The 28,000-nt window shown below is 41.7% G+C and overlaps 1 pseudogene; it reads left to right on the forward strand.

The window, feature by feature from the left end:
- Positions 1 to 1,506: 1,506 nt before the first annotated feature.
- LOC119377208 (CD63 antigen-like) lies at positions 1,507 to 27,268 on the forward strand (annotated as a pseudogene).
- Positions 27,269 to 28,000: the final 732 nt, after the last annotated feature.

A 28,000-nucleotide genomic window follows, 5' to 3' on the forward strand; every position in this document is an offset into this window, starting at 1 on the left:
CTGCACTTTAAACCTCAGAATTTAATTTTTAAAATATACTGCATGTATTCGTTGCTGCAGGATGGCCGCTTCAAGAGTATACGGGTAAATAGGAAAGTAAAAGCAAAGTGGTTCGTGAACAGCACCAACAACTTGCACACAAATTACATGTCGTTCTTCATTGTGTCCATTCGCAATTTGCACGTAATTCAGTATAACAAAACTGAACGATGTTTAATGAGGGCGTCGTGCAGCAACCACTGGAGTTTGAATGAACGAGCCCCGCCACGGTGGTCTAGTGGTTATGGCGCTCGACTGCTGACCCGAAGGTCGCGGGATCGAATCCCGGCCGCGGCGGCTGCATTTTCGATGGAGGCGAAAATGTTTGACGCCCGTGTACTTAGATTTAGGTGCACGTTAAGGAACCCCAGGTGGTCGAAATTTCGGAGCCCTCCACTACGGCGTCTCTCATAATCATATCGGGGTTTTGGGACGTTAAACCCCAGATATTATTATTATTTATTGAATGAACGACTTCGTGCTTGTGAATGCAAATCTGTTCCATCACTCGTAAAACACGGAAGGAAGAAAGAAGAAAAAATCAATTTAGGTTAAAGCCTACGTTGCATCTCTGTGGGGGCTATTATCTACTAGCCGTAAACTTTTCCCAGATCACTGAATATTAAGAAAATATAAAAAATAAAAGCGTGCGCAAAATGTTGTCGTAAATACACCCTCGTGGTGGTACACGAGATGTTGGCCAAGTAACTGCTGGTCCCAAAATAAGGTCGAGATAAAAATCGATGATTCCTCTCCTTATATTTGATTACTTTCGTAATACTGTGGTAATCGACTAAATATTATATAATTATGCCCCAAAGTTTAACAACACAATTACCCAACTCGAGAGGATACTGAAGAAACGCCCCAAAGTTACTGCTTCAGCAGATATTGCGGAGGTATCTATGGCATACAATAATAAAAAACAAAAATGGGGGGAGAGGGGATGGTGTTATGTACTACATTCACCATGTCCACCATAAAAAAAATCTCGTGGCTCGACCATTTGGGTTACCATGCTGGTTAAGTAACTTAATTAAGTTGAGGCTACTCGGTAAACGAGCACGAACAATCAGTAAATACTAACTTCATCTCTCGCTGTTTCCGAAAAGCGCGTCATTCAGATAGGAAATGAAAATGAGGGCGCGATGCGCGCGGAATGGCCAGAAAGGGGCGTGCTCCAGCGTCCACGCTCTGCGCGCATACCAGCGCCGCGCAACAACCGCCGCGACGGACTATTTGCCACAAGACGCGCGCGATCAGTGCGCGAAAAAAATAATCCCCTCGTGATTAGAAATTTTGTTAATAAGAGGCATAAAAGACACTTTGGTTTTAAGTCATAATATAATTAAGACTATATAGTTATAAACTTGTAGTGAAGATAACTTTTAAAGTTGATGCAAAATGTCACTACTTGCAGCAGCGCGCCCTTTCGTGACGCGCGCGTCACGCAGGCAAGCAGGCGCGGCGGAGGAGGACGCGTTTTGCCATTTTAGCTCGGGCGGCGGAACGGGAGGTTGTGCATTTGCGTTGTTGTGCGTTCCCTGCTGTGCTGAAGTTCGTAGCCGTCCCCGGTAGTGCGCAAACATGGTGCAAGGATGTGGGATGTCGTGTATCAAAAACCTACTATTCATATTAACTTCTTTTTTGCGGTAAGTGTGATTTTTTGTACGCGCGCGCTGCTCTCTCCGCGTTTTTTCCCGTTGCGCTTTGTTCGTAGCAGACGACATTTTGTGTGTGTTGTGATGAGTGTGTGTCGTGCTAAATGTTGATGACAGCAGTTGTGAACCACGCGCCAGCGTTGTTTCCATCTGTTGTCATTTCCTAATACGTGTCGCTAGTTTAGCGGGGGTGAGCGAGCCGCTCTTTTTCTGGACCAGCTTGCGGGGAGTGTCTCTTTCGTATGCGGGCTCGTTCCTTGAGCGTTTTCCGTCATTGTGGGGCCCGAGACAGCGTTGCGATTCTGTATTGTGGATGTTGGTCAAATAGTGAGGGTTATCTGGTCGTGTAAAGTTCGCGCCAACGTCACACAGGTCACGCCAAAGGCGCTATTTCGTTTACTAGGAGTGTTTTAGAAAGGCGCTGCAGCGGACTTTTTTTTTTTCGTTGTTGCTTCAATATGAACCTGTTGATACAACGTTGTTTTGAATACACCGCATGTTGCGTTATGTTGGTGTAAAACGCAGAATTATATGCTTTCAATTAGGTTTTTATGTGACCGCGCATTAGGTGCCTGTTATTTGACGCGCGTGAAGCATCGTTCAAAATTGTCTGCCTTCCGTTGTCACAAGATGTTGCGTAGTTCCGTAGTTCAAACGAAGGTTAACGCTTTCGCAATAGTTACAATAGAGTTCAAGTATTGGGTTTTCTGTGCTAATTAGGCATGTATTGTACGTGGTCAATATCGTGTTGCGATGTCTCCCTGTTCACGGCATAACCTACTGCTTCTTACTTTTCATGGTAGACCGCGAGGATTTGAGCTTTCGCTTAAGGCGGCGTCTGTCGTTGTAATAGTCATCCGATTCTTTGTTTTAACAAAAATCAAGGTGTTGTGAATATGATTTTAAAGTCACACTATGCGTAAACACAATGACTCGCATTGTTCTACTCAAATGCCAGCGATATGGACATCTTGCACGTGCTTGCTCAAAAACCGAAACCACCATTGCAGAAACTATGTGAAACACTTCGCGCAAGTGGAGTCCGTGGAATAAGTAGGCCTGTAATGTTTTCTGCGGCGTGTATGGTTGAATGAAAGCAAAGTTCATGAGATACAGTTAATTCATTTGGCACTTGTGTTGTAGCTTGCACTGAGCTTGTTTGGCTTTAACGTGTGCAGAATAGTGTTAAAAACATTAGCTTTGCTTTCCTTGATCCTCGTGAGCTGTTTCCTTACTGAATGAAATGTCGTAGGTTCTGCTTTATAACGTGTAGCCGCACGTTACGGGCCTGACAGGGAACTATTTACAGTGGGAACAGAAACGGTTCGTTCGCATACAACTATGAGCAGGTGTCATCAAGTGTTAGTCTGCCAAATAATGCTGCGCGAGGTCAGTGTTTTTAAAGTGAAAAATGGGTCAATGAACGCGCGATGTAGCAAGTATAAATTGGGCGATCGGGTTACGTGTGGGCATTTTAATTCTTCACGAAAAAAAAAAAACTATTGCACGAAAAAAAATGAATGCTTGGAGCTTCCCAAGAATAACAGCTTTGTTGGCAATCGTCACACCTTTCTTTATGCAGTTTCTGTACCTTTGGCAATAGGACACATCACAGTGACATCTCAGTTGCTATTTTTGGCATCAGTAACAGGCTACAGTAGGAATTGGGATCACTGGCAGACATTTGCTTGCCATGGTACATCTACTCGGACAGCTTGCTTTTATGTGCTGTTGCTGGTGAAATTTTTGCGTAGCGAAAGGTATTTTTTGGTCCACTCGCCTCTAGAAGTGTTCTACTGGAATCTTTAAATAATTATTATTATATATAGGGGCTCATAACTGGACGTAATTAATGTTGGTAGGTCAACCCACTGCCAGGGATTCTTTTATTTGATGAACAATTTTTCTTTCAAGGCAAAAAGAAAAAAAATCACTTTGAACTGTGGAGTATCAGCTGAAGTTGCAAAATGTTGCTTAAAATTGTGTAATTGCAGGGAACTCGCAGCAGCACGTAATTTGTTTGGTGGTCTGAGTTGATGTTCATTTAGATGAAGGTAAAACCATAAGTGTTGAAAAATTCAATATTCAGTCAAATATTTCACTTGTCTTTACTTCTCATCTGTTGTCGCAAACTCTGTTTATAAAGTGTGCATATAAACTCGCCAACTTTCTATCTTGCAGTTAGCACCTTCTCACATTTTCATGTAATTGTCCGGTTACTGAAATGCAAGGAAAACTCGCTGGAAAACCCAGCAATCTTTAATAGTGCTGTTATTTTCCCAGTAAACACATGCAGACTCTTAGTGTCTTGCTAAACATGTCTTGATTGGTGGAATATTCTTTCAGTGCTCTATTTTCATCAGCTTGTGGGAAAAAGGGTGTTAACAGAGAAAATGAGGCACAAGCATTTCAAAATTCCGCAAAATTGACTGAGCTGTTTATTCGTACAAAACATTTTTATTTGAGCTTTTTGTGGCGAAAGAAAGCTCCCTAAAAGAGGCAGTTTTCCATATTTACCAATGAACATATGAGTTGATCTGTATTTACATCAAAATTCGTGTCGTGGCAAGCGGCGATGTGGGAACTTCTGGGGGCACTGCCATCCTTCTGTTCTTAGCTTTGTGTCAGCCTTGCCAATCCTCCTGCCAGGGTAATAGCTGTCGCTTGCTATTGTAGAGACATAATGTACAAATGCATTTCTCATTCGTGTACCTTTAACGTTGGTTAAAAATGTGTGCTTCAATAGCAAAGCAGAAGTTTAGTGGCAATCAAAGCAACATGTTTTGTGATCTTCATGGATCACTCGCTTACAACAGGAAGCCAGATAAGCAGGAGGCTCTTAAATATCTTTGCACATGACCTGATGCAAACTTTTGAAACTTCATGCTAGGTGATTTCTGCGTTATTTGTGGCTGAAATGATTAAACGCTCTGCTATAAGGCCACAATATGCACATTGTCTCATGTATATCTTGTGGCTCCTATATTGTGCCCATCTGTGAGGAAATTTGATGATGTCGCTCTTTTGCTGCTTGAGACACCTGCAGAGCTTTCCATTCTCTGAATTTGCAAATGCATGAACTTTGCTCTGATCCTTTCATCTGCACCTTCATATAATATATGCTATGTGCACGTGTTTTGTGATAGGGCTTCGGGCTTCCTATTTTTAATAAAAAATAATGCAGAAAAATGTCAAAGTTGGAACGAAATTTAGCACACGCAAAGAAAATGAAGAAGAAACAGGCAGAGCACTACTGTTTTCCTTGCTTAATCTTGCTTCAGTCTTGAAAAATGCATCAACTAGCTCAGCTTTCTTTAGCTTGCAGCCACAGTGGTTAGTTTATAAATGCTCATTTTTGGCTACCAAATCTCCCTTCTGACGCTCCCTTCTCATTCTGGATGTTGTACATATTACCTTGTGTAAAGGCTAGCACTTGTCTATTTATTATGGAGTGGCGTAAAGCATAGTGTTTTCCAGAGACACCTTTATTGCATATTGCCTTTTACCCATTCTCAAGATTAGCTCTGAAGCAATTATGTAGCACATATATTACCCAGATGTGATGTCATATCTGTATAAGCATAATAGAACTTTTTGTTGGGCTAGTTGGTACATGCTTACTGAAAAACCAAAAAGACGCGTACCATCAAGGAAAAAAAGTAAGGACAGGACAGAAAGGGCGTCACTCGCAACTGACTTTTATTCCCAGAACATCAGCGTCATATATAACCACAGCGACCCTGCGCGCGCACATCGCCTCACAAGCTCGTCCGAAAAGACGCGATAACATGATCAACTAGTCGAAAAATGAATCGATGAAACTAGTGTAAAAACTCATAAGGTCGACATGCCATTCAGGTGTATTGTCAGCGAACGGGAATTTAGGCAACAAAATGTGAGCAAATATTTACTGAAGCATCTTAATGCGCTTATTGTGGATGACCCTTTCTTGTTAAGAAGTCAAATGATGTTACACAGTTTTTGATAGGCCTAAACGAAGGTGGCAATGCTTTTTCTATTGATGTTGATTTGTTTTATTCGGTTCCCCACGCAGAGTTGTTTTAGTTGTTAGAAGCTGTATTGAGCAGAATGGTGTTCTTGCCTTTGAGCGCGCCACTGGCATTTCCCTTGACAACTTTATGACGTTGCTCGAATTCTATCTATGTTCCACGTTTGTGTGTCACGATAATCAGTCTTATATTCAAAGAAAAGGAATCTGCATAGGTTCATGCGTGGCACCTGTTTTATGTAACATATTTTTAGCGGATTTTGACAGAGAAGTGGCTCAGGTTATTGACGATGCTGAAGTGAAGATTTTTAGGTATGTTGACGACTTTTTAATCATTTTTAAAGCTAACCCTTCTTTGACAACCACTAACTCAGTGGATGAGGTTTTAGCTGTTTTTAGACAACACGCCAAGGGTTTTATTCACGCATGAGCTTCCTGTTGGTGGTGTGCTGCAATTTTTAGACCTGAGTCTCACTTTCTCGGAGACGCACATATGTTGGGCATATGCCCACGTTCACGCAAGGCACTTCTTCCTTATGATGCCTCGCATTCGAAACTTGTCAAGAGGGCTGTTGCTTCCATGTGCCTGGAAGGAGCGCTGGTGAAATCTTGTCCTCATCGAATGCAGGAAAGTTTCAATAATCAGGTCACGAGGCTGTGTTCAGCCGGCTACCCTGGTTCTGTTGTTGTTGCAGTCTCGGAAACCCTCCTTCAGAAACTGAAGGGATCGAGAAGAAATGGGCAGCCGATGGAAGAAAGGCCCATGGTTATGCCATATGTGCACAAGGTTGCTCACAACCTTAAGAATGTGGCTAATAGGTACAAGGTACCCTTGGTGTTCTCGGCGCCCCGCAAGTTGGCTAGCCTGTGCCCACGAATTTCTTCTGCACCGAGGCCCTCCCCGTGTGGGAAGAGGCACGCAAGGCCCTTTGTTGCCTGCTCGGTTGGCGTGGTGTACGAGATCCCGCTTAGTTGCGGTAGGGTATATATCGGCCAAACAGGCCGGTGCATAAGCGACAGAATGAGGGAGCAGGAACTTTCGGTGAAAAATAAACTTTCAGCACATTTGCCTGTGCATTGTGGTTCCTGCAAGTGTGAGCCTAGGTTTGCCAGTGTTTCCGTTCTTGGAAAGAGTAACGATGTCTTAGCGCGTGAAATTATGGAAGCATACTATATTAGAAAGAAGAAAGAATGCTGTGTTAGTGACACATCCGTTGCTCTGCGTGGGGGTGAATTTAGTTTCATCGATTCATTTTTCGACTAGTTGATCATGTTATCGCGTGTTTTCGGACGAGCTTGTGAGGCGATGTGTGCGCGCAGGGTCGCTGTGGTTTATATGACGCTGATGTTCTGGGAATAAAAGTTAGTTGCGAGTGACGCCCTTTCTGTCCTGTCCTTACTTGTTTTCCTTGATGGTACGCGTCTTTTTGGTTTTTCAGTAACTATATAAGCAGTCTACTGGTATTCTTGCTGTCAGCTTTTGAGAAAACACACTAATTGAGGATTTGAAAAAAATCTGCTTGTCAGCTTTCATGCAACATTTCTAAAAACTCTCGTTCACGGATCGCCTTTCTCGTGCTATGTGTTTTTTCTCTCTCCATTACACTGAAAGTGCGCCTCAATGACATGTTTCTCGGTCACCATCTGTGGGCTGAGAGGCAACTATGAGGCGAGACAATCACATCAGAATTTTTGACAAACATTTCTGGGGTTCACGTACCATCACTGGACTGGAGTTGGGGAAGCACAAATTGCGAGAAAAGTGGTCTGAAAACAAGAGTTTCTGGTTAGAGAAAAAGCTTGCAGGAGAGCAGACAGATTTTTGCAAATAGTCAATTTGATCTAAATCATTGCCATCATAGACGATGGAATGCATCCATGAAATGTGTTGACACCCAAATTCATGATGCATTATCATCATGACAACTTGCGATACTGCATCTTCATCTCTGTATTCACAAAAGAAAAGCAACCTTTATCATATCACTAATGAAATGGTTACTTTGTCCACACACATCGGGTGCTCCCTCTGGCATTTCGCTATGGTTTTAAAGCATAAAGTAAGTTTTTTTGTTCATAAAGGTCGTTTGCTATCTTTGGGTCTAAGGAGTTATATATACGTACGTATTGTACTTTTTTTTTCACCTGAAGAAATTCTGCCAAAGCACTGGTGTCCCCACCACCATTTTAACCTGCTTCTAACAGTAGTTCTTTGACTGTATTTGGTTTAGATGGCTTCAATTCATCGCAAGTAATAAGGTAGCAAGAAGTTAATCGTTGTTTGCTTGGGTGGGCATTTCCTGTAAAGAGGGTCGGGTAACATTTTCAAGTGGTGTCACATGCATGATTTAATTCCAGAGGGTCTGTTATTTTCACTCTTACTTGTTGTCAAGGAACTTTGGTGTATGCTTTTGAAAATTCCCCTTCAGAATAAACTATGCTACATGGATGTCTATACCGCCCTGCAGCACAGTGTAAGGTGTGGTTTCTCTGATGAAGGAATGTTTAATACTATGTCACTTTTCTGCCTTGCTTTTTCTTCTTTAAAGCCATGTGTTTAAATTGCCACACATAAATTTGCATATTTGTATAATCTGAAAGTTTTGCAATACCGTTGTTTAGTGCATGTGAATAAAATTTTTTCAATTACCGAATCTTTTGTTGAGTTACCTGATGAAAATGAGAACCTGTTTACAGGATGTAAGCAGATGCAGGGTATTGAACCTTATATAAAAGGGCATAAAAGCCTTTGCTGTGTGATCAACGCCTCATTTTCTGTGCATGCTTTATGAACAGGGTTCAGTATTGAGAGCTGAAACTGGAAAGCTTGGGAACTTAGCTCATTTGATGGGAAACTGATCACTTGCAAAGCAGCTGTGCCACTGTGTAAAATCTGTGCGGACAGTTTGATAATTACAGTATTCATGAATTGTAGAATCTTGTGCAAAACTATTAAGATGTGATCATATAGGCGGCTGTTCTCGTACAAATGAAGCAAAACTAAACGCTTCTGCAGTCAAGGCAAATGGAGCCTATCTTGCAGTCTTCATACATTGTGCATGGCAGTTGGTCATTGTATTGCTCTGTAGAACCACTAAAGTGTCACTTCTCACCACAATTTCACATAGATTCACTGTTATGCGATTCATGCTTATTTTCTGAGGAAACATGGTAACATGCAACACTTGTGATTGATTACTGCAGTTGCAGAAATTGTTTTTCTTGGTGTCAGAAAACTGCACAAATAGTAAATGCCATAACACTTTGTAACCACTGAAATATTGTACATGTCGCCTTTAAACAGCCTATAGCTTTTCTTCATTAGTTTCTGTGTTTTCTGTGATAGCTGTCATTTGTCGTACTGTAGTTGAAATTTGTGTCTGAATTATTTATGTGCTCCATATAATGTTTATTATTCACTGGAATTGTCAGGCTGTGCAAAATATCTGCATGCTTTCTTCGCACTGCCTTCACGAGTGGTAACTGTTTTCATGAAGCTTTTTTTTTTTTTACAGATATCGGGTATCGTAATTATAGTCTGTGGTGGCTACAGCCTGCACCTTTTCAAGAAAACAGGACCAGTCATTGGTGATGACTATGTCTCTGCGCCTGTCATCCTCATTGTTGGGCTCCATTGTATTCCTCGTTGCGTTCTTGGGATGCTGCGGTGCCATGCAGGAGAGCTACTGCATGCTCATGCTGGTATGTATGCAATTCTTGTGATCATTAATCTTCTATCTCCTGAAATGTGTCCAATGGTTGAGGCTGTGTTCATTAAAAAATCTATACATCACACAGTAACAATAACAATACCACAGTAACAATAACAATACCACAGCTATGAGTGACAAAACTAGATGTGCTCTTTCATTTTTCTCCTTCTAATCCTCATGTGCAATTAAGAAATTATTGGCACACAATAGGCAACCGCTGCTCCTTTCTCTGAACCATGCGTCACATTCACATTCCTGACTTGACAAACCGTACGCTTTTTCACACAGCAGATTTTAGTTGGGTGCAGCATTGCTGACACTTTGAAGAGATCTGGAGCAGTTTTCACTTTTTGCCCTAAGCTTAATGTCAACAACAAGCAGTATGGTCAAGAAAACGAACACCTTCAGAAAATTCTGAACTACAAGAAATCTAAGCCAAGTGCGGGCCATTCATGTGAAATACTTGCCATAGCTGTTGAACGTCCACAGCTGAATGACTTGTTGCTGGGACTTTTAAGAAGGATTCTCCTGTGTGTCTTAAATGCTCACTAGATGTGTAAAATGCATTTCTGTTATTACTCTAAAAGCAATCATGGCACTCCTGAAAAATTGCGTGTGTGTGTCTTGATTTCTGTTTGTAAACTGCAAAGGATCACATTAGTGGCAGTGCATTTTTAAGAAATATTTGTGTAGGGTTTTCATTTACATAAGTTTCATTGTGCCTAATTAAACTGTCATGACTTCATTACATTCATGACAGTATAATTGGAAATGGAAAATGCCATCGATATGCCATCAATGCAATGGATCTATTTGGGCTGACCTTGCAGATGTCCCTGGAATATTCACTCGTATGAGGGCACACACTTGCATGTTTCAACAGAGTGCAGCATAGAGATAAGAATAGCTTTATTTTCAGGAAACAAAACTTGTACAGTTCACAAGTCAAGTCTTCATGAGCCTGTATGGCTTGTGTGCATGACTGCACAGTTGAGAAAGAAATGCTTTGCTCAAGCTACTTGAAATTGCTTATGATATGCATTTATTATGAAACTGATATATATACGGCAACCTGTCCAAGTAACACTTACATTGCAAGGGTTTTTAATTACTGCTGTCAATATAAATGATATTATATAGACAACACAAAACATGTTCAAACGTGGCCTGAAAACCCTACCAATGCACTGTAGAGAATTAATCTCTTATGCTGAATATATTGTGGGCACCGATTACTACTTGCTTAGTATCCATAACCTCAGAAATTTCAAAATATTGTTACATGCCATCAGGAACAAGAACGCTTCAACAACACGAGCGCTATTTCATTCTTCGTCTTCATCGTCTTGTTGAAGCGTTCTTGTTCCTGATGGCATGTAACAATATTTTTGTTTATTGAAGAGTGAAAGATATTTGTCTTATAGTGTTTTAGTTGCAAAAAAAAACAAAACAAGCTTGATCACAAAGGTAAAAGTTTCTTACCCTGGAGTTGATATAAATTTGGGGTATCGTGCACTTCTCTTGTCTGCTTAGTATATATTTTTTATTTAAGTGGCAGTCTTGTGAGGTGTTATTGTAAGTATTAAAAATTGGGATGTGAATTAGCCCATCTTTTAAAACTTCTACAACTATCTGCATTCGACCTTATTCTATGCTCCGGAAATTTAATCATGAAAATTAAACTAAGAAATTTCATTATTATTGCTGTTGAAACATCCAATTACTTGCTGTGATAGCTAATTTGTAGTGGCATTGAAGGCGGAATGCAAATATGGCGAGTCAATTGCACTATGTTATTTGTTCAAGAAATTGACTTTGCGTGAGCGGATATCTAGTACAAAATCTTGACTAGATTTTTTTTAGTCTCTTTTAAAGAAAGGGCTGCTTTTATGGTATGAGGAGCAAGACTATTCGTTCATGTCCTTGCATTGTTTTGAAATGGGTAGATTAGTTTTAAGCTTTATGATATCGAAATCAATTTAGCTGATTTACTAGTGGTCGTTTCCAGAGTGCACTTAACCTTTGACAAATTATTCAGGAAATACTCGTGTGAATGTCTAATGGCTTGATTTTGCTCCAGTTTCAGTATTTTGTTCCTGATCTTGGTTGCTGAAATAGCAGCTGGTGCTGGGCTTTGTCTACAAGGACAAGGTAAGAAATAAAACTGTCATCTTGAAATAAGAAAGATGCTGTTGCAAACTTCCTGTTAAAGTTTGACTTGCTGAATTAAACCTGGATCTGATAAATACCAGTTACAGTGTGATAAAGAAAAACTTTTCTATCATTTGCATTCCAGTATTCGCACAAAACTGGCATCTCCTGTCAGTTCTGTGTCAAACACATACATAAGCAGCTTCCATGTGCTTTGTACCAATAACTTCGTTTATTTAGCATTAAGATGTGCCAAATAATTCTTATTGGCTTCAGCACAGGGCAGTAGGAGGTGGTGGGTGAGGGTGCAGCGCAATGTGTTATTGTTCATGCTAACTTGCATTGTTCTTTCAAGCAGTTGTTCAAAATAAATGGCTGTTGACAAGTTGGAGCTGAGTGGAGTTTCTCTAAGGTTGTGCAACTTCAGTTGATGCAATAGATTCTTCATTCTTGTCGTAATCTAAACCACACTTATTATTCTTCTACATGTTTAGGTGGAAAATTACTGTATCAGGATGCTGCTTTCATAAACAATATTCGCTGAGATAATGGGACCCAGAAAAAACACACTGACAGCACTTCCGATGCATCAGCTTGCCTCTGTTTTCTGTGGCTTTCTCTGCATGGTCATCATGATAAACCAAGAACTGTGCTTTGACAGCTTACGAACCATGAAAATAATTTTACAACTCCGATCTGATCAGAGTGTGCATGTTCTTCAGATTGAAATGGGTACGACAAACAGTCGTCCGAAAGTCTATGTGGAGAGTCGAGCTCTCTTATAAAATGGTGTTATGCAGCACACTGCGACAAATACTTCACCACAAGCCCACAGTCTTAAAATTTTCACTGTAGGTAGCATTCGTGGCTAGCACGAGAGCATCCCCTCGTTGTGTGGTTGTCTGTGGCATCCAGGATGAGAATAATGAAATATGAACTGTGTCCAGCCTACTCTAAGCCTACTGTATAATATGCAGCTGCTGTATTCACAATTATGATTCATGCTTGTTTACCTTAATTCAGGTGCATGTTAACGAAACCTAGGTGGTCAAGCTTTGTCTTTTCACTGTGACGTGTCTCATAAATGGATCAGTTGTTTTGGCACAAAGTCCCAGAATTTAATCTTAATTTAGCATATTATGATTTGTGATCCACTCATTGTGTATAAAGCTGTGATATATGTGCTGCTGCCAAAACTGGTTGGCTTGCTCTGTGATAGTGCACGCATTTATAGTTCGTAAATATTGCCTTGTTTCTGAAGTACTTTCTTTGTGAAGCTATGTAAAGCCAGCAGGTTTGCTTCATAAAGAAACCACTGAAATTTAGCTGTCTGGCAAGAGCAGGTGACAGTCTGCCATGGTGCCTAAGGAACTTTAAGTGTTTGGGTCTAATTTTTGCGACAGAATGTAGAATACTTATTTACCGAGATTTAATGCTTATCAGACTCCATATGGCTTGAATCAGTATAAAGCCCCCTTCTGTGTGATCCCTTATAACTCCACACACCTTTAGGTGTAGGACTTTGTGTCCTTCATAGACCACCTGAAGCAACATGTGCCAGGAAACTAGCTAGCGAAAGAAAAGGTAAATGGTAGTCAAAATGGGCTTATTATCAGCCTTAGAATTTATAGTTTTAAATCTCAAATTGTTGTTGTTCTTGAATCTCTAGTTTTGTGCTACATTCTGACTGTTGTTGTGAGTGAAAACTATTTCAATGCAGGTTGAACACATTGCCCAAGACAGGTTCATGCAAACCTTGCAAGACTATGACAGAGAAGGTGAAGGCAAGGTGACGCCAGTTCGGGAAGCCTGGGATTTCATCCAACGAGGTCAGTACACAGGAGCCTAAGTGTAACAGAGCCCCTGCTTTCGGCATCCTGCAGGGCCCCTGTTTTGGTGCCTGTGTTATGGGCTTGCTAACCCTTCAAGGTGCTTTAACACATATGTGTACACAACTTATCTTTGGTAGTTGTGTGAAATAGTGGCTGGAGAAAGAGCCAGATATACATTGAGGTTTGGATGACTTGAACCTCCTGTTGATAATGTCTTCGTTTTGCATTGTACTGTTGCATGTGATAACTTTGCTGAAGGCACTAGTACTATGTTTGAGTCGTTCAGTGTGCCACTTTCCATGAGCCACGTCAAAAGTATGTTTCTTTGCTCGAAATGGACATGATGGGAGATGAAATTGCACTATATTTTCAACCATAACATTTGATTCTACTAATGCAAAAACAGAACCTGAATAACTTCTACTGTAACACTTAAAGCAGTGCATTATGACTTTCTTTTTTCCAATAGAGTACCAAGTGCCTTGAAATAATGTTGTGTAAATTGACTCGGTCACAGACGGCTCTTCTCATAGGTCGTGTCTGAAAGGGTTAATACCTGTTGCAGTGCGTGTTTGCAAAAGTCTGTTCTTTCTGGGCTGTGCACTGCTGCACTTCATTTTGTTACATTGAGCCCACACCTGTTCCCAAAACTTGCAAACACTAAAAAAAAAAAAAACTGTGCAATGTATATAGTTTTGCAGAGGAAATTTTTTTCTTCCAGAGTGTTGTTTTTTGGGCTAGTCGGAAAAGCCTTATGGTTTTTGGACACACTTGAAGAACACAAGGACACGGTGAGGCAAACAGAAAATCACAAACGCAAGCACTCTAGCAACTGAAGTTTATTGAAAAATTCTGCCTACATTTCGAGCAATGTACATCTTACCACTGACATGTGGTGCAATATACAAGGGTTTTTTTTTTTTCAATACAGATTTTTTATAAAAATTCTGACAGTACGGCTCCTACCGTTTTTGCACACGAACTCCACGTCGAGGTGGAAATACTTTGCCCACAGTTAAAATGAGTGTTGCAACTAATTAACAAAAACTCTTGAATTAACTTTTAGTTATTGACTTGAGAGCAGGTGTTTATATTACAAAGTTGTAGTGCGTGCCAATTTATGGCATACCTATTTTTTAGAAATCGCAAAAGTTGCACGTAGTTCGAGATATTTATCATCGAATTTCAAAGTCGAAATCGAAACTGATCGCAACCAGTGCGTATGAAGCGTGACTGCTCTGCTATGTCAGACCGGAACTACCCGTCACAGGGAGTGATGAAATTTGAATGACGGCGCGCCTCAGCTGTATGTTTCAGTGAAAAGCTGCAAGTCATCTTGCTTGTGCCCGCGCATCGCTTTACTTTGCACGTAGCGTTTGGTGCTTATCTGTTTCTTTCAAACTGTGCACAAGAAAACCGCAATATACCTTTTCTTTGTCTGGGAAGCATAAAACTCGGGGGCGGCCACGGTGGCACTTCTTGTAGACAGGCAAAATAGCTTTTCGTGCCTCTTTATAGTTTAACCCTTTGCGGTCCGTTGTCGGGCAGCGCCCGACAACGCAACACGGCCGTAGCGGTCCGCTGTCGGGCCCCGCCCGACAAGGGTGTTCGTGGTTTAAATTTTGCTGTTTTCTCACCGCGAGTCGCGCGCATTTTTTGTATACATGAAGGCCATCTCTTGAGGAATAAGTGAGCTTTGTTTGTTGAGGTTTTACTTTTTGACACTAGGGTGCAGCACTATGATCAGCACGGGGCCTAGAGCGTACCCACTCGCGCGCGCGGTTCGCTGAGAAGCATGGCCACGTTTTCACCGCGTGCGTTTTACGGCGGTGCTTTTAGCGAAAGCGAGGATGACTTTAGTGAGGAAGAGAATTACGTGCCTCCACCAGACAGTGATGACAGTGATTCGACAGAAGTGAGTGACGAAGACGACGACGGCGGCGGTGGAAACCTGCAGTAATAACCCTGGCCTGCACACAGGGGAATGATTTGAGCGGTATCATACGTTGCCCAAATATCACTAAAAGAGTTGCCTGCAGAATGCAGGAGCAAAAATAAATATCCTGTGCGTTTCTCTTCCACAGCTTGTGTTTTTATTCGCGGCGCCAGAAACTGGCGAAATAGTTTCGGACCGCTAGAGCCGGAAAGTGGGTAAAGGTTTGGACCGCAAAGGGTTAAGAAACAGGTAGGCACGACCATCGCACACAGACATTAAGCTGTCTACTAGTACATTTCAGAATGCTTGCTGATTTTTCTGACCAGGTTCTGCTTTGGCGCGCCTTCATTCAAATTTCATCACTTCTCTGTCACGTGTCATTCCAGTGTTCCGCCGCGCTTTGTGCGGGCAGGGCACGATCAGTTTCGATTTCGCCCTTGAAATTCGATGATGAATATCTCGAACTACTTGCAACTTTTGTGATTTCTAAAAAATTGGCACGCACTACAACTTTTTAATATAAACACCTGTCCTCAAGTCAATAATTAAAAGTTATTCATGAGTTCTTGTTAATTAGTCGAACACTGTCTTTTAATTAAGGGCAAAGTATTTCCGCCTCGACGTGGAGTTCATGTGCAAAAACGGCAGGAGCCTTACTGTCATAGAATTTTATAAAAAATCTGTATTGTCTAAAAAAAAACACCCTGTACATTGGCCAAACAGGCAGCTGTATAAATGACTGCCTTAGAGAACATAGAACGCTGCACGGTACAGGGACGTGCATCTATCGATTCGTTGAAACGACTGTGGTTGCTCACCCAGGTTTTCAAATTTCCCATAATCAGCCACCATAAAGATAGAAGCACCCAAGAGATTATAGAGTCCTAAGCTATAATCAACGAATGGTGTTGGCACACCTTCTGTTACCTTGTCACAAAAATAAATGTTCTTAAACTCAGTGGTGTGAAGATGGTGTGTATGAATGTAGGCAGGATTTTTCAATAAACTCCAGTTGCTGGAGTGCTTCCATTTGTGATTTTCTGTGTCCCTCACTGTGTCCTTGTCTTCAAGTGTGTCCAAAAAACCCAGAATTTTTTTTTGCTGTCTGACTCTTAATGACTAGGTAATTCTCCCGATTGGGGCTCTATGGCATTGTACTACTGAGCGTGCGGCTTTTGGTTTCAATCCCGGCCATGGCAGTTGCACTACAGTTGGGGTTAGATGCAAAAACAATTGTGTACCTAGATTTAGGTCCTCATGAGAGCTCCAGGTGCTAGAAACTGTTACTAAATCTGGTGGTCCAAATCTGTTAGTACTTACGCATGTACTGCGGGGTTTTGAAAAACACTGAACTCTAAGCAGATATGTAAATTAGATTATGCATTACAGTTACGAAAAACTGGCAGAATATGTGTGCTATGCTGTGCCCCTCGAACACTGCAGCTCATTCTCTTTGGCCGAATTGAAAAATTGTGCAAGGTATATCTGAAACATCAAAAAAATCTTTAAACCTGGATGCTAGTTACAAATGTTACCAGCAGAGGGAGGTCAGGCATTAAAAACCTATATAGTGGCACAAAAATTGTTTTTAGGTTTTATCATTATTGCACTTTTGATTGACAGTAGGAAATATTCTTGTTTTGGGCACATGTTCAGAACTTCACAAAAGGTTCTTGGAGGAACTGCCCAAATTTTCTCTACACGTATTGCTATGCCCTTTTTTGGCATGCTTTTTGTTAGTTGTGTCTTGATGTGTTATACCTGCATTTGTGTAATATGTTTAGTACATTTCAACATAAATCTTGTCTCATATTAGCCAGTTGTGCACCAAGTGAATGGCACTTCTTATTAATAGTAAGAAGTGCTAATTAGTAATGCTACCTGAGTGTCTGTTCATAATAGGATTTTGTATCTGGATACAATTCAGTATCACTAGGGTGTCACTTCCTTAATTTAACCCAGCAAGCATGCACATGTAGGTCGCCTATGTTGATTTTCATATTTGCATTTAAAGGAGATGGCCATGCTTCTTTAAGCTGCAAAGATATCCAGTTTGGCTATGTGTTGGAGCTGAAGTGCTTGTTGTGAATGCATACGTGTTCAGTGGATGTATATATGCAAGTGCTAGCACTCATGGCTGCCTTTTTAAGTTTGACATTTCACTTGACGACCATTAAGATGGAGCAGTAGAATTGTTGACATAGTGGAAAAAAAAAAAAGTGATCAATTGAGCAAAAAAAAACATGCAGTGATTGTGATCCCATGTTGTTGGGCGTAGGAGAGAGTTATTTTTATCATTTCTGCTAGGCTGCTGTCATAAACGCCACTTTTACGCTTATGAAGAGTATTTGGTACCTGTTCATCTGACAACCAGGAAGGAATTTTGATTAGTCACTGTTTTAGCCTGATGTTTTCTCTGCCATCTCTCTATTCATAAGCTTGAACTGAAAAGGAATTTTTTTTACTCTCTGTAGCTGAAGTGCTGTGGTGTTAGTGGACCTTCGGACTGGAACAATTCTAAAATGCGTCATCCACCAGGCAGCTGTTGTACCGATGGTGAAAACTGCGATAAACAAAAGGCGTCTACTATACAAAGGTACGTCACGTAACATGTTCATTGTATATTGTTTGCTTATTGGAATGTTTTGAGTGTGCTGGTAATGTGATCTCGCCTCTATGTTGTGAAGCTTTTCCTTTAAATTCGATGGATATAACATTGCATGATATACCCCCTTTAGGCCCATACAATTGATTGCTTTACTTGTAATCTAGTTCCAAGTTTTCAAAGCAGGCAAACATTGGTTCTTATTGCATTGAATTGAAAAGCTTTTTTCTTAGCTCTTAAACTTCGGATTCTGTTAAATTGTCTCTTTATAAACTTTTTCAACAATGAATTTATGCTTGCTGTCAGCGTTCTGGCGCCAACCTAATTTTTCTTTTTAACCCTGCTAGCTCCCTGCCTCAGTGTACTGGTCTTTCACATATATACTCCACTAGCTGTGCCAAGGTATTAACCCTTTGAGGGTCGAATTTTTTCGTGAACTGCAGTCCAAAAATGTGTAATTTTTTTTATTCCTGACACAAATTCTTCAGGCAATTCTGTTAGACGGTAAAGTGACAAAAAAAATAATTTTTGTTGTTACATACACATGGTTTATTTGTAAGTAACATCAAGCTAAATCCTAAAAAAAACATTTATACGAATTTTTTATAAATAAGAATTACGCGCTGTATTAAACATAGCTCACAAACATACAAAAATACACTTCGGGAAATAGTCCACATCGGAAGAATCGCCGCTCAACTCACTAGCAGCAAAGCAACCGGTGCGCACTTCCATAGTGTCAGCGAACTGTGCGAGTGAGCGCACGGAAGCAAACTGTATGGTTGTACGCCCGTCCGGAAAGCAAAACGAGTGAAGAAGCTGTAATAATCCTTCGCTTATCGCCAACGAGACTGAGTTAGTTTTTCCGATAGTTTTTCCGAGTTCCCAAAACAGGAAATGCAACCGCGGCGGCGTCGTTTGTGTAATTTAGCGCCGAACGGAAACAGATGTAATCGCGCTCCGGGGAGCAATAAACGAGAGAGTGCAATTAATGGCCATCGCGCGGACACAGCAAAGAAATTGCCCAAAGCAGTGGCACAGCATCTTAATGTAGCAGGTCACAACTTCAATGATCTCAAAGTTTACATACTTCAGTCAAACTTCGGTCCCCAAGAGACAGAAAAATACAGTCATGCCTTATTCACAAGTTCAACACACTTCAGCCAGCAGGTACTATTAAGGTTTGTGAGGGGGCTCTTGAATCCATTCGATATGGTACATACACAACGAAAACCAATGAGAATGAAGCCCTTCTTTTAGAAATTTCTAAGCTACTATTGTCAAGTGGCAGTGCTTCCTCTGACTATATCATCATTCAGCGAAACGTATACCCCCCCCCCCGTTTTCCTTGTTTTTTTTTCCATTTCCTTCTGATTCACCCATTTCGTCATGGCGGCCTTTTCCCCCCCACCCCACCTCGCAGTTGCCCATCTCCCTTGTGGAGGAGAGGACACGAAGCATATACACACGAGCTCTAAGGAAATCAGTTCCAGCCTTGAAGAAGACAAGTCCACTTGTTGAAATGTCGGCTCGAGCACCCACTCCTGTTTACAGATTTTTTCCATTTACCAACTAGGTTATTCACCCTTTGTGTCCCATGATGCTCATAGGCAAAGAAGCAGAATTTAATGGCTGACTTTCTATTAGAAAGTGCCAAATGATACAGAAAAAATAACTATCCCTTAGTGAACCTTATTTATTGAGCAATGAATGTACACATATGTGTACGCTACGAAAACGGGTTACATTTGTGTGGAACATGCCGAAGCAGTTCACTGGTCTGTCTTCTGATGCATAGTATGCCTTGCACTTTTTGCATTGAAGTCTTGTTCTTTGTGTGAATTGCGGTAGCTTGCACCTCCGAGTGCTGCTGTGCGGCACTTTGATCGGCACATGGTTTACGCCATCATACCTGACAAAAGTGGGCACATATGAAGCGCTGTCGAGAGGGCATTTTGGGTGTTATGAACGATCATGGAGCGGTGCTTCACTTGACTTCTTGCAATTCATTAGCCCAAAGGCGACCTGTAACATGAATTCTGCGAGCTTCACTTTAGAACCCTTTACTGCGTGCTAGAACAACCATGGAAACATTGGGAACCCCACATTCCTGACGGTAACATATGTGGTGCAACGAAGTAAAAAGAAAAAGAATGCACTTGCTCACTTTTTTTTTTTTCAAAAAATTTACATATCAATACGCCTGTGCATTCCTATCAGGTTGGAAGTATCAAAATGAAATAATTAACAAATATATTGCGATAAAATGGGAAAAACTTGAGGTAACATATCATCTCGAGCTCATTGGGGGAAGCCATTTTTCTTTCTTTTGCTGCACTGTCCCCAGTGTAGGCAGTGCATCTACTAGGCTATATATTAAAGCCTCGATGTGGCGCGCAATATGAAATTCATATTTCGAGGCTCAGTGACATGCACGAGACTGGCAGCACCATTTGCGTATGCAAATTTGTTGATGCGGGATACAAATGAGTAACAGTGCTGTTTAAGCCGGCCGTAAAAACTTTGTGTCTTCAGAAAACCACAGGTAGGTATGCGCACAGAAATTGGCAAGCCCCACTACGAGTACAGCGGGTGCGAGCGTTAAACTCTGCTTGGTGAATGGAGCACGTGAAATAGAGATAGAGAGAAAGGGGAAAAAAAGCCTCCAGGACCTTGCGGAAAGTGCAGCACAGTCACAGCGAAAGCTGGGAAGAGCGGCATTTCTAGAATCCATTGTAAAATCTCTTGGGGGTTACTAATACAAGTACACTTGCAAGGTACTCACTACGCCATAATCATAATCTTTGTGAAGTTGGGAAGCACCCACTGAGCCTTATTCGTCATTCTGGGAGAAGCCACATCTGTATGCTACACATCTGTAAGGAATTATGTGCACCCTGTTGATGCGGCGGCTGACTATGATGAAAAATTATGGCTGAGTCCTTTGTAATGGGTTGGTAGCTTTAAATGACCCATAGTAAGTAATGCACTTGTGGGATGCCGGTCGTTATTTCATTCTCCCACCATAGAGATAAATATGTAATGTGAGAAAAAGAGAGGGAGAGGGAAAGAACTTTATTGAGCTCTGAGGAATGGATTATGGGGCCCCTTATGGGCTTTCTTGGCAAAAAAAAGTGCACTTGCAAGGTAACCACTACGCTATGAATAACTAATTTTTGTGAATAGTGAATCGGCCACTATGCCATTTTTCATCATTCCACGAAGAATTGCGGTAACCTCAAACACTTGTAAGGCATTATGTGCACTTTGTTGATGCTGTGCCTGATGACGAAGAATTACAGCAGAGCCCTTTGTAATGGGTTAGAAGCATTCAACAACTCTCTTGTTGCGCAATTCGCATTGTGTGACTCTTCTACGATGCTATATTACATATGTTAATGTGGTCCTTGCCGACATGAAACCTGTATAGGGCCTTTTTGCAAAGGAGTGTCAAGCACCGGCATGGCTCTGTGGTAGAACAATGGGCTCCCATGCAGATGGCCCAGGTTCGAACCCTCTTCCATCCCGGATTTTTTTTTCTTATTTCGTTTTTTTTCTTATTTCGTGCGATAGCGGTTACGGATACCGGCGACGGAAAACTACGGCGCCAAAATCGGCCGTTGTTGTGATCTCATGACAGCTTTCGCTGTAAAAGGAGAGAGAAAGAACGCGATGGAAAGAAAGAGAAAATTAGGGAGAAATAAGGGAATAAAGACACAAAAAGTATGGAAAAACTGAAAAAGACAGAGTGAAAGAAAGATATCAAGAAACACACAAAAATAAGATACAAAAAACAAAAGAGCAACACAGAAGAGAGAAGTAATGAAAACAAGAGGGAAAGAAGCAGAGAGAGAAATAAAGATAGAAAGAGTGAGAAAGAGAAGAAAGAAATAGAAAGCACAGGTAAAATGAAAAGATACAAGAGAAGAAGAGAAAGGAAAATAAGCGAAACAAGGAAGGCCACCCAGCGCTGCTCTTCCTTCAGGCTGGGCAACACTAGTGTGAAGCTGCCATAATTTTTTTTTTGTCCACTTCATATCTCTTGGTAATTACATCAAGTGTTTGTGGGCCACTGGATGCTGCATTTTTAAACTTGTGGCAACTTAGTATATACAGTAAAAGCTCGTTAATTCGGATTTCTAGGGACCGGAAAAAATGTCCGAATTAACCGAATGTCCGAATTATCGAATGGTCGAAATAAACACAATAAATGCAAGAGTTTTTTCAACATACCTTTACTTTACAAAGTAATCGCGGATGCGTGTCTGTTTTCGAGCAGAAATTCGCGCGGAAACAATTTTTCTGAGCCCTTTAAGGTGCTCAGCAGCTCGCATGCTGTCTGCAGTGCCAAAAAATTCTTCAAGGCGAGGCGGGCCCGCGACTTCCTTCACAGTGCGAGGGGCCCGTGTGGCTGCTCCTCTTCAGGCTCTTCATTCTCGGATTCGTTGCCATGCATCACTTCCTTGACGATTTGCTCATCAGTCAACAGCCGGCAGTGGCAACGCCATCATCAATGCTGATATAATCCTCTAGTGTCACTGCATCAGGCATAACACTTCCGAAATCCTGCCCAACGTCGGCACCGTAGTCCGGCGACACTTCGGCATCGCTGGAGTCGGGTACAACAAAGCCACTGTGCCTGAAACAGTTTGGCAATGGCGTGCGCAGGCGTGTTCTGCCACACATACGCAAGAATGCTAACTGCGCTCAGGAGACTCGCGTCGTTTGTTCGCCGACGTCATTGCACAGGAGCAACTTCTTGTCGGCAGAGCCCATTTTTCAGGGCACGCAAATTTCTACTTTGGTGGTGAATCGTTCGCCTTGTACTTAGGCATTGCCATCGGCGAGACTGCGTTCACACGTAAAGTCAGCACAAAAGCACCAGCAACAATCAAGCTAAAGGAGCCGTACTGAATCGTTCCTCGATAAAACGACGTTCAACGATGCAGCACACGAACGGGAACAAAGCACACGCGAAGAAAAGGCGTTCAACCAGTCTGGCACTCTCAAGTCAAGCCAAGTCGACAATTGATGTCCATGGCGATGCTGCGTTTGAGCTTCCTTCTGTTCCGAATTGTTCTTTTTTTTGTTTCGTTTTCGAGCCTCGCCAGCGGCCCGAAAGTCGCCGAATTATCCGATTTGCGGTCAAATCTGTCCGAAATAACGAGCGCCCAGTCTCATAGAGTGATGCGTATATTTACAGGGACCAGATGACGTGTCAATTAACCGATTTTCCGAATTAACGAGAGTCGAATTAACGAGCTTTTACTGTATTCCTGTTCTCATTTGTCGTGGTCCCTCACTGTTCTGCAGTGTCTCAGTGGCTGTGGCATTGCCTGCTGAGCAGAAGGCTGTAGGCTTGATCCTGGCCATGATGGCCATGTGCTGATAGTGTGGAATGCAAAAACGCTCGTCTGAGGTGCTTTAGGTTTACATTAGCTCCCCAGGCAGCAAATATTAATTCATTCTCTCACTGCAGCATGCTTCGTACCAGATTGTGGCTTTGGCAATAGAAGTCTACAAAAAATGGTAGCTACATGTTAGCTGCATAATTACAAACGCTAATTACCCTCAGTTAATGCTAATACAGCATACGCTGATGAACATATTAGGTAGTCATATGTACGTAAGCACTTTTAGTTGTTCTTTGGCACAGAGGTCTGCATTCGGTCCACATGTGCTGTTGTGATTGTCTTAACATTTAATGCTTATATAGCACATTGCCAATTTGTGCTAGGATTGTATTGAATTTTCGTGACAGGCTTTTTTTTGTGTGTGTGTATTGTTTGTGCATGTGCACATCTGAATACACTTACATTATTGTGATCCAGTGGTGAACAGTAATACTGTGCATTTGTGTAAAAAGTCTGGTTACATTTTGAACCCACCATGGTGGTTGTGGTCGTGGTACTCTACTGTTGACCCGAAGGTCGCGGGATCGAATCTCGGCTGCGGCGGCCACATTTCAATGGAGGCGAAATGCTCAAGGCTCGTGTACTTAGATTTAGGTGCACGTTAAAGCATACCAGATGGTCAAAATTTCCGGAGCTCTCCACTACAGCGTCCCTCATAATCATATCATGGTTTTGGGACATAAAACCCCAACAATTATCAGATTATGTATGCATAGTAAATTAAACGCATCATAATGCATTCTTTTTTCAGGGCTGCTATGACAAAGTGAAAGAGGACCTCTCGCAATATGCAGTCTATGTTGGAGTTGCAGGAATTGGCATCGGTTTGATTGAGGTGAGCTGTAATGGGCTACATGTGCTTGTTGTATTGAAAACCGACATGGTTCCAGCCATCCCTTAGTGTCTCATAGCTCAGTCCAGCTCTGGCACAACCATAAATTATCTTGCACTCCTCTCTTGTTTGTTAACACGCTGACACCTGGCGTTTGGAGCTGTCTCGAAGTGTGTTAGGGCGCTGGCAGTGTGTTTTCAATGGGTAGCCATGAGAGGCACTTGCCACCAGGATGTAGGTACTCTGCTAGCTTACGGTAACTTTGTTAAATAATATACAGAGAATCCTTTGTCACGTTTTATGTGTTCGGTGCTCATTTTGTAAGATTTTTCCATTTGGGTAAGATATTTGTATGAATATGCAAGTAGAAAGTGTTCAAACATTCAATCCAGTCACTTAGCTGCAATAGTTAGTTTTGTTTACTAATTTTCAGTAGTTTGTTAGCTTAACGTTAAACTGTGAATAATGTTATATGTAGAAGCAGCATTATGCCTCATTTGTAGTACTGCCAAATGTGTTGTCAGATGTTGTTGTCAGAGGAGAGATAGTTATCTTTTCGTCCACTTTACTTTCTTCACATTTCCATCATAATTACTACAAATAACCATAGGCGTGCGCACAGGGGGGCAGGGGGCGCGGCCGCCCCCCCTAATTACCTAGGGGGGGGGGCGAGATCTGCCCCATACATGACCCTTCTAGTTACCTAAGAGGGGGGGGGGGTACAAAATCTGCCTTATACATTGACTTAGTAGGGTGGGGGGGGGGGGCGCTGCAATGAACCTTCGCCCCCCTGATGGGGAACCCTGCGCACGCCTATGCAAGTAACATCCCCCTATACTTCCCTTGGCTTTCTGGTCTGTTAGTTCTAAGTTAGTTCTAAGTTAGTTCTAAGTAATGTTGTGTCTAGCAAAGAAAAACGAGCCATTTAAATTCCTTCTTTCGTTAATTCAGGCAATATAATGTATGCTAGATTAAAGTGATGCATAGATGTCTAGCCCAAATGCGATGTAGTAGTGGACGGCTATCGGCCGGGCACAGCGAAGCGGCTTGGCCAGGCTTTCATCCTAGCTGATGTTGCTGTGTACATCAGCATAATTCCTGCATGTTAAATTATTTTTATGAAAAGGAAAAGTTATAAGAAGGAAAAGAAGGAACACTGTCTTAACATTTTTGCCAACAAACACTTAGGGAGGAACTGTCGATGACTCATTCCCAAGTGCCGTCAGATACAGCTTTGAAGTGGATTGAAAAAATGCCTAGGATGATACCCGACACCCAGTGATCAGTGGTGCTGAAACTGGTGGCAAAATGGGGCGTGCACGTCATCCTCTCTGTCAAGCAGAAAATCTTGCCAACCACGAGCAAAACCACAGTTGGCACGCAAACAGCAAACAACGTGCTGTTGCGTTAGTGAGTTTCTCTCCAAATCACACCACCAAGTGCAAATACATTTAAGATGTTTGTACTTGAAACGAACGATGTGGCACTACAAATGGAAAACCAAAACTTGCACCCAGTTCCTTTAACAAAGGAATTGAATGCATGCCACTTTTGTTCCTCTTTTTCTGGTTGCTTATTTTGTACTGAATTTTAGCTATACGTTGCAGAACGGAGAAGAATATTTAGGCCTTTTCAACCTGTTGTTTTCTGGAGATGCACTGCAGAAGCTAATAAGCGGACACCCGTAGCTTTGCAGCAGATTCGCCGGGCGCTCAAAAGCGAGATAGGTTGAGGCACACCAACGCACCACTGCTGCACATTCTGCTACTTCCAGTCTCCTCTGCAATTCTCATCCAATCAGGCTCTTGAGGAATGCATCCTTTTAGAGGGAACGAGTTTTGTCATGCAGCACAGAGTAATTTGTGATTGCATCAGTGGGAAACCCATTGACACTTGGCCACTTTTTGAATTTGCAACCGGATGTTTACATGCTAGTGCTACCAAAGCACAGCTTCCAGTAAAGTGGAAATAATCTCACTTTCGCCCTGGCAAAGAATCTCTCTGAGATCAGTTAGGCTCACCACCCTGCATTTCCGCCCCTTAGGCGGCTGCTTCAAGCTCTAGTGTGATTACAGCCTTAGCTTTCTTTTCTTTTGTAATCCCGCTGCTACTTGTGCTGCTAGTTTGGGCCTCTTTCTTTGTTTTTGCAATTTATGCGCATTTCCACGTTGTTGGACATTGCAATGTTTAATGCGTGTTTGGTTTGGTTTGTATGTAGATCATCACTTCAGTGCAACATCTAAATGCAAGAGTTCAGAATATATCTGTAGTCAAGCATACAACTAGTGCTAGATGTAGCCTTGCCAGTGTGATACACAATTCAAATTTAGTACCTATAATTACCTTCTTTCTTTTTCAGATTATCGGAATTATTTGGTGCCTGCTGCCTTGCTAACCAAGTGAAGTAATGATGAACATCGTGCAAAGTATATAATGGCTATTGGTCTGCTCATTCAATTCATGGCAGCTGCTATAAGTCACACCCTGTGTGTTGTGGTTTCGATCCCATACCAGACAAGTTCATGCGCTGTTTTTGGCAGGAATCCTTCTGTCCCTTGTCAACCAAAGCTCATCCCTACCTTGTATACCATATCGTTGTGCCTTAATATTGTTGAACAAGAAATGTTTTTAAAGTTGCTGAGCTTTGACCCTCACAGTTGCGCCACTTCTCATCTTGGGAAGGGACAGGTGCGCACAATAAGATCAACCCAGTTTTCATTACATTTGCACAAGTTGGGACAAGCGGCCATGTCTCGTGTTGCAGTGTACCTCAAGAGTTGTATTGTCTGTAAATAGCTGTTGTGTGTCTGATTATTATGGCGGGAGTATACATTATATATTCAATGCTAGCTGCTGTGACAATTTTCTGGCAGCAATAAGTGCATTCTCCAAAGGGCTATTTTTTTAAAAATCAAATAAGAGCCTTGATAGGCTTGTATTTTGGCAGCAAGATTTATCACTTCTGTAGCTTGTAATTTACACAAGTTATCTTGTTTAGAGTGAGTGGCTACAGTATTTACAAATGCATGTTGTTCACTGTAATTGAATAAAGTTAATCTGTGCTTGTGGAGTGAAACAGTGTGGCAGTTGTAAGTTCCTTTTTCAATTATAGTTCATTCTGCACTTGCAGACAACTACATAGTAGTTGTGAAGTGCAGTACCTTGTGCCCTGTCCATTATCTTTCATCTCTTAGAAAAATTGCGCATGCTATACAGTTGCATGTCAACAAAAAGTCTCTTGAAAACAAAGTCGACAAAAAACATCAAAATAATTATGAAGACATTTATAAGGGATGCCTTCTTGGCAAAGGGCCACAACTACTAGAAGTTGTAATACCTGGTGTCTGGTTTGGTTTTTGGCTGTGCTTTCTGCCTATTACATTTCACAAGTCAGTTTTTCAAAAAAATGTTGATAGCCTTTCAACCATGAAACCAATTTATGCGCTTTGCGGCACAAACAGGCAGTAGCAATTTCTGGTAATATGTTACACTTAACAGTGACGCTTGTAGATTCTTTGTATCACCAGTGTATCTACTGGAAATATTGATGCAGCTTGAGCATGCTCTCGCCATGTGTTCGATTTCAGCCTTCACGGTTGGGGAATCTGAACAGTGACCTGACTGTTTTTCATTGTTAAGAGACTGCGCCACATTTACCAACTTATTGCAAGAAAGACTAGAAATATTTCCCCAATATATAGTGCTGTACATCACCAGCCTAGGCCTTGGAGTTGTAATTAAAAAAAGTTAATGGAACCTCCCTGAATTGGAATTAGCTAAGATATGTGTAGCATTATGTTTGTTCAGT

This window comes from Rhipicephalus sanguineus, unplaced genomic scaffold (genome assembly GCF_013339695.2).
Source record: "Rhipicephalus sanguineus isolate Rsan-2018 unplaced genomic scaffold, BIME_Rsan_1.4 Seq404, whole genome shotgun sequence".
Lineage (NCBI taxonomy): Eukaryota > Metazoa > Arthropoda > Arachnida > Ixodida > Ixodidae > Rhipicephalus > Rhipicephalus sanguineus.